A 12,272-nucleotide genomic window follows, 5' to 3' on the forward strand; every position below is an offset into this window, starting at 1 on the left:
CCTGCCAGCCGACCACGTATAAGAGAGCTGGGAGTGCAGAAGACGTCGACAACGGCGACCGCCTGCGAGGCCCCTTCCTGATTCGTAAATCGAGACAGAGTATAAACTGTCGTCGCTCTTCCGCGGAGAAATTCCGGGACCAGCTACACACCGTTCGATTCAAGCCCCGCCGAAATCTGGGTGGCTTGAATAATCTGTCGACAAAGAGGCCTAGGCTAGGAGGCTAGATGCTGCGCTGGTCTCGGCTCGAGATTCGTCACTGCTTTGGAGCCTTGGCGGGCACAGTAAGAATCACTTTACTGGTGTGTGATTCGCATTTTGGTGTAAATTTTTTTGATAGTTTGGATTCTGACGGGTTGAGTCACAAACTCTATGTAAGGTGTGTCTGCTATGCGTACGCGTTTGAGTTTAGTTGTTATATATTATTTTTGACATTTCGGGTCTAAAAAATATACTTAGTCGGGAGGTGTGAGAATCGGCCCCGCCATCACCGTGGGTGGACGCGGGAACAGGACCGAGCTTCTTTTTCTTTCCATTGCGTGTTGGCGTTTGCACGTGCGCCCCTGTGTGTGGGTGAACTGGCGACGCTCGTGCGAGCTGGGGCAGGGGAGGCTTTGAGAAGAGAAGAAGACAAGGACTGCACGGGCGGTAACCTTCTGCAGCGACATTCGAAAATGAGCTTCGCTTGTAAATAGACGTGTTTTTTTTTCTTCCTCCTATCCGCGAAGTCCTGTCTGCTTTACTATTCCGTCAGCGACCATCAGCTGCCTCCGTCGTCGGGTCCCGGCGCAATCTCCAAGAAAGAACATCTTTACTTACAGGGCGTTTGGTTTTAGTATGAACAAGTTCATTTAAGAACGCTGTGAAACTTAGAATAATATTGCCTTTTGAGATGAGGTATACGGCCGGGGGGACATAAGATAGCGGGCTGATTGTCACGACAAATCGAATAAGATAGATAAAGTTTCTCCATTCTTTTATTTTTTCAATTTGTGAACCCTTAGCGAAAAGTTGTTCAAAATCAGTACACTCGAAGTGTACTGAAGTATACTAAAAGTATACTTTCAGTGCGGTCTTTGTACTGATTGTATACTTTAAGTGTACTTAAAGTATACTTCCAGTAAAGATGGCGGTGGACTGAAAGTATACTCGTCCGTACAAAACTAGTACATGTAGTAGAATCGTAGTGCCCGCGGTAAAAAGTAGTTCAAAATCAGTATACCGAAAGTGCACTTAAGTATACTAAAGGTCTACTTTCAGTGCTTGCAGTCGGTGTACTCAAATTATAATAACGGGTATATATATATATATATATATATAATGGGATTGAGTGAAGATTGACAAGTGCAGCCGTAGTAATATTGAGAACGAAGAGGGGAGAAGGTGATTATTGAATTTATTGCATCAAATCGGTTAAGGCGTCGCCCCGGTCAGGCGAAGGTTGCGGGTTCAATCCCCGCTCCTGGCCCAATTTTTCGCCAGCTCTCTTTCCCTTTCCCTTTCCCTAACTTTAATGCAATAAATTCAATAATCACCTTCTCCCCTCTTCGTTCTCAATATTACTACGGCTGCACTTGTCAATCTTCACTCAATCCCATTATATATACGGTGCAGCCTGTCCCTATGGGGAGGAGTGGTTCCCTAGATATCCTGGAAGACGGGCCCTTTCCGACATTTGCAAGCTGAGATGACGTGCCACGTCACTGCCGCATGTCGGAAATAGCGCGGGCCTTAAATCAGCAACGGTTGTCGTCTACCCAGTTAAGCGAATTCGAAACTAAACAGTACACAGAGAGCTGGTCGGAAATTGAGTCCGCCGAAACCAGTGGCCAGGATGGTCTAATCGGTTAAGGCGTCGCCCCGGTCAGGCGAAGGTTGCGGGTTCAATCCCCGCTCCTGGCCCAATTTTTCGCCAGCTCTCTTTCCCTTTCCCTTTCCCTAACTTTAATGCAATAAATTCAATAATCACCTTCTCCCCTCTTCGTTCTCAATATATATATATATATATATATATATATATATATATATATATATAGTGCAATTTTTAACATCAACACACTAAAAACGCGATAGATAGGCCGATGCCGTTTTCACAGAATATTTGTGGGGCTCGGTGTACATTAGATGAGTAAATGAACGTCACAGTACGTTGTCTAATTAGCTTTTTTTAATTGACAGTGTAATTGACCATGTTGAATTTTCAATTTTAAAGGGGCTATAAATAAACTATAGCCCAACTGAAACAATTTGCGAAAAGGTGACGAGTTTTGGGTTATTCATAGCTATGAATAACCCAAAATAATCCGGTGTTTTTGTAATGTAGGTCTCAGCGTACTATACGCTGTTTCAGATAACTGCATCCACAGCGATCAAAAGGACAGGAGGCAAAAGAAACCACGGCTGATAATGGGGACATAAGATCCTCCACCTTGCATGGTCGCATGCAGCGCAAATCAACTTCCGAACCGCGTAAGCGAAGTGATATTATGAAGGGAAGCTCGCTCTGAAATTGGCTGGAGAAATTGGCGCCTTTATGCAACAACCTCAAGCTTTCACCGAAAGTGTTTCATGGTGTAGATTTATCTTGAAAAACTCTAAGGACATCTCAATTCACGTGAAAAGCGATTGACAATTGCAACAACGAACAACACCGTCGATCGAGATTTCCACACTGTAAAAAATCGACGTGAATTTAACGTGTCTTTCCCTCGAAAAAAAGACGGGCACGCTCATTGTTTCAAAACACAAGGTTGCCCTCATTATTTATATGCCGCGAGAGCCGATCCTTCCAGAAAAGCCGAAATACCAGCGGTGCAAGCATGCGCTGATGAATCAAAATAGCCTTGGCGACAAGGGAGAAATTGCTTGAGATAGTTTCGGTTTTACACTGAAAAAGAAAACCGAAAGTTTAGATAAAACCTAAGATAGACTAAACTGTTTGTTAATTTTTTACGAATATAATAAAGTAACATTATTATTATTAATATATTTATTTGCATAGTTTTGTCTTAAAAAAAAAAGAAAAAAAGAACAAAAAGAAGAGACTTTTGAAAACTGCGCAAGATCATCGCTATTGCAATCAGCTTCCGTTCGGCCGCCGTTGGAGGCGTTGGAGTTCCGGAGAGTTCGAGCATCGCTTCCTGTTTACGTTTTAGCCGTTTTTGCGGATATTTTAGATACCTTACTTACGAATACCGTGTTCAATAATTGCAAGCGATTACTGAGAGCTGTGAGACACAGCGTCGCAAGTGGCGGATAGTCATGGCCGACTGGTGCAAGTGAAGGTGAGGAAGTTCCTTTTGTTTCTGCGAAGAGCGCCGCTGTTTCAAACTTTGTCTTATACCTTGTGCTTGCTAAGCTATGCTTGACTCTCACTATGCTCTACCCGGTTTTATTTAGTTATTTGAAAAGAGCGTATCTTCAAAATTTATGACTCTCTCTGCAGAGTAAGAAAGATTCGCGTGCGGCGGAACCGAGGGCCAGCCGAGGGCCTGTCCTGGGCGCCGTCCCTACGACGGTCGCCCGACGACGCTTCTGCGGAGCGTTCAAGTACAGTCTGACGGCAGTTCAAGCAATCACAGGTCATGCTAGTTCTTAGGTGTGGTTCCAACAGTCTCTCGTCAACGATTTGTTTCATAAAGCGGGAGCGTGAAAAACGTTACAAGAGCGAGCAGCATGATTTCTTGCCCGTGCTGATGCCTGTGCCGTAGAGACGGACGATCTCTTTGCGTATGCCGAAGCGGCACGTTTTCCAAGTTGTCGATTTTGTGTTGTGAATAAAGTGAGTTTGGATGTCACGTTTTTTAGTGGCGGCGAAAGCCGCTACAAAAGGCAGAGCAGTTAGAAAAACAAAAGCATGAAAAAAATCTTAAAAGGACCTGAATATTCGATGGAGTTGAAAGACTACCAACGTACCAACTCGCCCAGTTCTTCTTTGTCAAAGAATAGTAGCCAATACTAATATATTAAATAAATGCCAACTTTTAATTGGTTAGAAATGTATAACTGAAGCAGTATAGCCCTACCCTGCTCTAGTGCTTTTATGATATCAGATAATGTGTAAGTATATAGGATAGTTCATAGCAACCATTTATGTCCGACACATTATATTGAATCTTTTCTCTAAAAGCTCGAAGTTATATAAAAAAGTACTTATCATAAATCAAGCCGCACCACTGAATGTGTAATAGCGTATGACTTGTATGTGTGTTCACAGCAAAAGAAAAGGAGGCATTAAGAAAATGCCAATCATTTTGTTTGCTCTGTGTTAGAGCTTCTTTCAGGTATCAGGTTTTCAGAAACGGTAATGTCCGATTTTCCTCGCCCTTTTGTCAGGATGAAGTTGTTACTATCTTGCCTTCCTCACATAGTGGTCCTTTGAGCGAATTATGTGATGTTATATCATAGAGTGGCATAGGGTAATTTTCTCTTTTCTTTTTCGCAGGATGTAATAGCATACCATCATCACAATCGAGAGTGTACAGTGAGGCAGGCTCGGAAACTTGAATAAAGTGATAAGTAGGATTTCAATTTCTGTCTTATCAATTACGCGAAGAACACTGACCATAATGTTTGTATGCTACACATACATACTTTGAGTTGAAAAATGCACGGCCCCTCTTCTTTATGGCTTTTCTCACACAGTTTCAGAAGACGCCGGTACGTCATTCTCACGAGGAATAGAGCTGCCAAAGATTCTCTCGTTAATTTCCTGACTCATGTTTAAGAGTGCATCTCCCGATGGTGGCGCCTCTGCATTATCATCATCAATTGAGTTGTCAACGGCGTTTCTTAACATTTCACCGGAATGGAGCTGTATGAGATGAAATTTCACTGGTTGGAATACAGCCGTTCAAAGAAACACCTTTGAAAAGTCAGCTTTTTAAATGCAGGCGCTGATTTTTCCGGTGAATTTGAGACCGTTCTTTCCATTCAGAACGCCCGAAAAAAAAAGGGGGCCCAGATAACTTGCACCATACTTAAAAAAACACCGGAGGGCTCTGCAGGAGTGAAGTCAACTGCCGTTAGCAAGTGTCTTGAGAAAGTGCACAGATTTTTTTAATGCGCCTGGTTATATAAATAACTAAGATTATTGAGCTAACCTTTCAAATATTCTTTTAAGGGCCAAGATATCAATTGTAAAGTTGCAGGGCGTATTGAGAAACACCCAATTAAAGTGTTTGAAACATAATACGTTTTCGTGCGTTTTTCCGGCCTTCAAAGAATGCACATTCGCGGCGGGCTCGCACGCCGTGATTGGTGAAGCGAGTTGTCACAGGGTATTTTTTTTTTTGTATTTCGCGGGTGTTTTTTTGAAGGCTAGGGAAAAGGAGCATGCAAAGTGCACCTTGTTGAAAATGGTTTAATTGGGTGTTAATGCGCTCTACAACTTTCCATTTCACAGCTCGGCTTTTAAACGAAGATTTAAAAAGTTTGCTTGTTACTCTTAATTAAATAAATAGGCGCACTAAAACAATTTCGTGCACTTTCGCAAGAGACTTTCTAACAGTGTACTGTTGGTTTCACTCCCGGAGAACGCTCCGTTTTTTTTTGTTTTTTTTTTTTAAAGTTTGGTGGAAGTTATCTGGGACACTCCGCATATATGTACTGCTAGTGTACATTTAGTACACTAAAAGCATACATGAAGCGTACTAAACGTGCACTTATAGTATGCTAAAAGTACACTCGAGGTGCACTTATATTATACTACATATGTACTTGGGGTGTACAAAAGGTATACTATTTTGTTTCATAAAAGTGTGAAACTAGTACGATTTCAGTACATACCCTAAGTTCACTATTAGTATACTTTCAGTATACTGATTTTGAACGACTTTTCGCTAAGGGAATGTAAACGCGTGGTTCCAATCAAAAACGTGCTGAGCGCATCTAAATCTACTAAATCAATTTAATTAAATCAGAAACACGTGCGAAGTGCGGGGATTCACTAAGGAGTCCATTCATGCAACAGTCGCAATGGTTTTGCTTCAAAAATGCGGATGAAAAAATTTTCATTCGTGTTTGTCGACAGCCACCCAAGTAGCACGACTCGCCGGTTTGGGACTGGGGCGGTGCCGGTCTGCCGGTAAGATCCTACTGGGGCGACGCTGGAAACGCACCGCGGGGCAACAACGGGCCAGTGAGATTGCCAGTCACCGGCCAGTGACTGGGACTGACTGGTACGCCCGGCACTGGGCGTCCCAGTGAGTTCCCGGGATGCTGCCTCCACAAATCCCCAGCGTAGTACCAGTAATGCGGTAAGATACCAGCGAGACCCCAGGCTAGCGGACTCAAGCCATACAGTTCCCGGTCTTGTTTTGTCCCAGCGAGTTCCCGGGCTGCTGCCAGCACAAATCCCCGGCGTAGTACCAGCAATACCGCAAGATACCAGCAAGACCCCAGGCTAGCGGGCTAAAACCGTACAGTTCCCGGTCTTGTTTTACAGGCTAACATGTGGTTGTGTGTGCATTTCACACCTGAATAGAAAAGATGTAGTTCATTACAAGGGTAATTTTAACAAATAATGAGTGCAAACAATTATTTTCACTGTCTGCCACATCCATCTGTCACTCATACATGGGTAGTAAATGAAACATACACAATTGTTACCGTAATTGTTTATTGTCAGCTCCAGTGAAGCTACAGCTCGGCTGGTAATCAGGGGCTTGTCGCCAGAGGAGTGCGCTAGATGAAGGACGCTGCATGTCACGGGCCCAGGAAAGTTTCTTCACACTTCTCATGCTGCTTGTGATGCAAGTCGACCATGCACCCGGGAAGGCGAGTCCTTCATTACAGCACCTGTAAAGAGAATCGACATCGCAGTAAAATAACAGGGTAAATCAATACCAGCTGTACATGATAATCAAGAAATTCCGAAATGGGGTGAGGGACATAAGACAAGCAGCCCATGTAAAAGGAAAACTTTTTGTAGCAAATGCACTAATTGCCTTTATTTTATTTTCAATCTGGAAACTATATAAAAAAATACTTTGATTGCCCTAAGGGACACCAGCACTGGATGACGTAGGGACAAAAATGGTGCAGTTATCTCATAATCAAGGTCAGCTATTTGTATGAAAAAGGCCCTCTTCAAAGAAAGGCACGTGGAAATTATTTTTTTTTTAATTCAAAAAGGCATGACGAGAGGTGGGCGAGCTTGCCGGAGTAGTCGGCATATAGTTTAACATCGTCGTTCGTCACGATAGGTGCGCAAGATCCAGCATTTTTAGGTAAATATAGCGATTCATTGGTCTTACTGAGATAATGAGAAATCATATCCTTGGCATATTCGCGACTCCAACAAAAAGGACGGCATTAATCGGGAAAACCGGGAACCAGCTGGAACAAATCACTTTGCGCCTCTCCACGTCTATGGCGGCTTTCGCGAACACGTGTTGGCGGCGCGGTGGCGAACAATGTGATTTGATGAAGGTCCGAATATTTCTCAAGTTTGCCTGAGTGTTCATCAGTGTGATGAAGCCTCGGTAGATTGTTTCCTTCCATCACGTGTTTGGATTTCCGTTTACTCCACAACACACGGTTGCGTACTTTCGCTTTCTTGTATGGAGAGGAATCGCGGAAAACGATGATGATTGGGGTTTAATGGCGCAAGAGCGACTGTGGCCATATTGCGCCAAGAAAGTTAATTTAAAAAAAAATATAGCATGCAGTTATGTCTAAACTTACTTGTCTACTTATATCAGATGCAAAAAGCCAATTGCATGTAGGAAACTTAAAACGCGAGCAAATGATACCAAAGGTCTATCTCCAAGCAAAAAATAAGGATGAAATAGAAGGTGGTTTCTGAAAAGTTCAGGAAAATATCTTGGACGTTGATGATCAAGAAATCTACAATTCCAAAGGATGTGAAGGACGGTTAACACTTTCCCACACTTTTCGCAGAGCTTTACATTTCACCGCCGAGCAAATGCAGGTGCGTCAATCGAGAATGACCGATTCTCAAGCGGCACAAAAGGACTTCCGAACGGCGGTCCTTATGGGAGGAAATGTCCCATACTTCTAAGTTGGGCTTAATAATGTGGAGTTCGTTATCGATCTGTGTGTCCCAGTCCAGCTGCCATAACTTAATAATTGACTTGTTTAAGGCTGGCTTGAGGTCTTGGTGTGGCAGGCCAAAAGACATTTCCGTGTAGTTTTTTGCACTAAGTGCAAGGTGGTCTGCATTCTCGTTACCAGGAATGCCCACATAACTGGGCACCCAGCAAAATTTTATAAGTTGTCCTAGATAGAAAGCTTTGTTTACTGAAAACGAACCTGTTGCACAAGGGCGTTCTTGCTGTCTGCTAAAGATGAAATAGCTAGGAGAACACTTTGGGAATCAACAAACAGAACCGCTTTGTTGATGTTATTTTTTAGAATATATTCAACAGCTACCAGGATACCATACAATTCAGCAGTAAAAATAGTTGCTAGAGGGTTGAGTTGCCTGACTTCACTGAAAGCGAGAGAACAAACTGCACAGCCTACGCAAGTCAATGTTTTCGAGCCATCAGTGTAAAAGTGGAGATAGTCACTATATTTCTGCTCTAGCTCTGCGAACTCCCGCAAAAGAACGAAAGGAGGAACAACCTTTTTGCTGTACCTTGAAAGGGACCAATCACAAGAGATTGGCACCAAGTCCCAAGGAGCAACCCTATAGGCCTGTCTCAACAAAGGAGGCTCATCAAAAGAAAGGTGCAGCGACTTTGCCATGCTCTCAGCCCGAAAGCTCAAGGGCCGAACAATACTGGGCTTATTCTCAAAAAGGCGCAGTGATGCAGAGGTCCGCATAGCGGAGAACGAAGGGTGGTGCGGATCACTAAAAACTTTGTAGACATAACCGAGACTAAGATATTGTCTGCGTCGCTCAAGCGACACCTGATGCGTTTCAGCATACAGACTCAGCACGGGCGACGTGCGCAAAGCACCTGTGGCTACACGCAGCCCCAAGTGATGGATTGGGTCTAACATCTTCAAAGCAGATGGTCGTGCCGACGCATATACCGGTGCACCGTAATCCAACAGGGACCGCCCTAGAAAGTTATAAATTCGCAGCAGACATCGTCTGTCAGACCCCAAGTTGTGTGCGACAGCACTTTAAGAATATTGGAAGATCGTAGGCATTTTTGTTTTAGTTCTTTCAAGTGGGGTATGAATGTGAGCTTTTTGTCAAATACCACACCTAGGAACTTATGCGCCTCCTTTACAGTAATGGCATGATTATTCAGATGCAAGGTAGGATCTGGTGATAACCCTCGACGCAGTGAAAAAAGAACACATACGGTTTTGTGAGGGGAAAAAACGAAACCCATTTTCGGCCGCCCACTTGCTCATCCTGTTGATTGTCACTTGCAGTTGACGTTCGCAACTACGCAGATTGCAAGAAGAAACTGAAATTTGCACATCATCCACATAGAGAGAATAAGATACTGTCGGTGGTATCACCTTAGCCAAGCTATTGATTTTAACAGCAAAAAGTGTGACACTCAGCACCCCTCCCTGAGGGACACCACATTCTTGAGAAAACACGTCCGATAAGGTGGAGCCCAGACGCACTTGGAAGGTACGTCCCATTAAGAAGTTTTGTATACATCGCAACATGCGACCCTGAACACCGTTAGCATAGAGGTCCCGTAGGATCCCATAGCGCCAGGTCGTGTCGTACGCCTTTTGCAGATCAAAGAACACAGAGAGACAGAACTGGCGGTGTACAAATGCCTCCCGAATAGAGGTTTCAAGGCGGACTAAGTGGTCAAGGGTAGAACGTCCAGCCCGAAAACCACATTGATTATTGTCAAGCACATTCTCGGTCTCCGGGAAATGAACGAGACGTCGATTAATCATTCTTTCGTAGGTTTTTCCCTAGCAGCTTGTGAGTGCAATGGGGCAGTAGCTAGTTGGTTGAGAAGAATCCTTACCAGGCTTCAGAAGAGCGATTACATGTGCTCTTTTCCAGATCTCGGGGAATGCAGAGCAGTGCCATAATGAGTTATAGAAGGTCAGCAAACTGCCTAGAGAATCAGGTGACAGGTGCCTTAGCATCTCATAATGAATATTGTCTGGTCCAGGAGCAGACTGTTTCTTTACACTGAGAGCCACTTCGAGCTCGGAGAGTGTAAAAGGCCTGTTGTACGGAGCGTCACGAGCACCAGACAGAATGATCGGTTGTTTCTCTGCTGTCGAACTAAACTTTTTAAATGCTTCACTGCAGTTGCGTAAACTAGAAACGTCTTGGAAATGTTCCCCAAGAACATTCGCTTGATCTTTCAGGGGCGTTGAAGATGATGCAGGGAAAAGGGGAATTCTGAAGGGTAAGTAGTCACCCCTAACCTTTTATAGCCGATCCCACGCTTCTTTTGCAGGTACAAAACTACTCAAGGACGTCAAATACTTCCTCCAGGAGCTTCCCTTCGCCTGGCGTCTTGTCCAGCGAGCTTTAGCTCTTCTTTTCCTAAACTCAAGTAGGTTCCTAGAAGTTGGATATCTACGAAAGATGCACCAAGCTTTCTTTGTTCTGGGACTTTCGTGTTGTTTTACAGTCATCATTCCACCAAGGCTTGCATCTTTTAGGAAGACGACCAGACGTTTGAGGAATACTCCGTGTGGCAGCGCTTATTATAACCTCTGTGACATACAGTGTTGCTTCCTCTGGGTTCATGTTCGAGATTATAGAAGAATCGATTAGTGCCTCCAATTGAAAGATGAACCAATCTGCCTTGTCTACCTTCCAACGGGGCATTCGCGTTAAAAGAGTCGGAAGAGAGACAGTACTCTCTAAAACGATAGGGAAGTGATCGCTCCCAAAAGGATTATGAAATACCTTCAATGAAAAGCATGGAAGTAATGAAGGTGAAGTAATAGAAAGGTCAATAGATGTAAATGAATTGTGAGCAGAACTGAAAAAAGTAGGTTCTCTCCCGTTAAAACTACACAAGTTAGATGTTAGTAAAAACCGCTCGATTACTCGGCCTCGTAAATCGAGGCGAGTACTGCCCCCCATAGGGTGATGGGCATTAAAATCTCCTAAAATTAAGAAGGGTTAAGGGAGTTACCCTACAAGCCCTTGGAGTTCGCGAAGTTGCAATGGAACGTTTGGTGGCAAATAAATGGACACAATTGTTATGAGGCGGTCTAAACGAAGGCGTACCGTACAGCTAGCGGTGTGCAAAGAGGAACCTCCGAGCAGGCAACCCCACTCTGCACGACCACTGCTACACCGCCAGAACTGGAATTCGAACGGTCTTTGCGGAACACTTGATGATGTCCCAAAATTTGTGTGGGACGTGTTTTAAGATGAGTTTCTTGTAAAGAAAGGGCAATAGGCCGAAGCTCATCCATAAAATAATTAACATCATCGATGTTGGGTAAGAGACCTCGACAGTTCCATTGCATAAAATGCAAGTTTCTCATTTAGGTAAAGAAGTATACGAATAAATTAATAAAAAGGGAGAGAGAAAAAGAAAATTAATACTCGCGATTAAAGGGGTAAGTTGGTATAATCTATTTGGGAGCAGTCACAGGTTTCTTCCCTTTCGATTTACGGTTTGAGGTTCGCCACTCCATGTCTTCATGGTCGGACGCAGGAGTAGCCGGATCAGTAGCCTCGTCCATCGCCTCTACCTCCTCGGACGAGACTTTTCCTAGAGTTTTGGGTAGGTCCGCAGCACGGGGTGGAAAACCCCGTCCACGACCACCTCCCACTGAAGAGGCAGGGGAGATACTGGGCGTGATATTGTCACGGAGGGTGAGTCGTGACCAATAAACAAGAAATCAACAGAAATAAATAAACGTTTAATGTGGCGAACTTGTGCCAAAAATAAACAAGGAAACAGAAGAAAGCAGAGCGTCGCGGGCGTCGAAGTCGGCGTGTCAGCAGAATGGAGCGCTGGGGCGAGACTGACTCGAGAAGGTCGCGGGCGGCCTCTTATCTAGAGTGAGTCAGTATCTCGAAGATTCGGCGGAGAAGGTTCGAACGTAGCGCGCTCGGGGCGAGAATGAACAAGCACTTTCTAGAACAACAAAAACAGGGATGAACGATACTCATGTCCGCAGCAAGAGTGAACGAGAACTTTCTACAAGTCCGTGACCCTGCGGGCGGCATTATCCCCCCCTTTAAAAAGTGCATCGTCCCGATGCAGCACAAAACGAAAAACAACAAAGAAAAACAAATCCAAAACAAAAAGGCAGCAGAATCGCGAGCCGCAGTTCACAGTTCACCCGTCGACGAGAGTGGAAAGTTCTGTCGTTCGTAATACGGCTTCAGCCGGACGACG

Source organism: Ixodes scapularis, unplaced genomic scaffold, assembly GCF_016920785.2.
Source record: "Ixodes scapularis isolate PalLabHiFi unplaced genomic scaffold, ASM1692078v2 PGA_scaffold2__306_contigs__length_199485367, whole genome shotgun sequence".
Taxonomy (NCBI): domain Eukaryota; kingdom Metazoa; phylum Arthropoda; class Arachnida; order Ixodida; family Ixodidae; genus Ixodes; species Ixodes scapularis.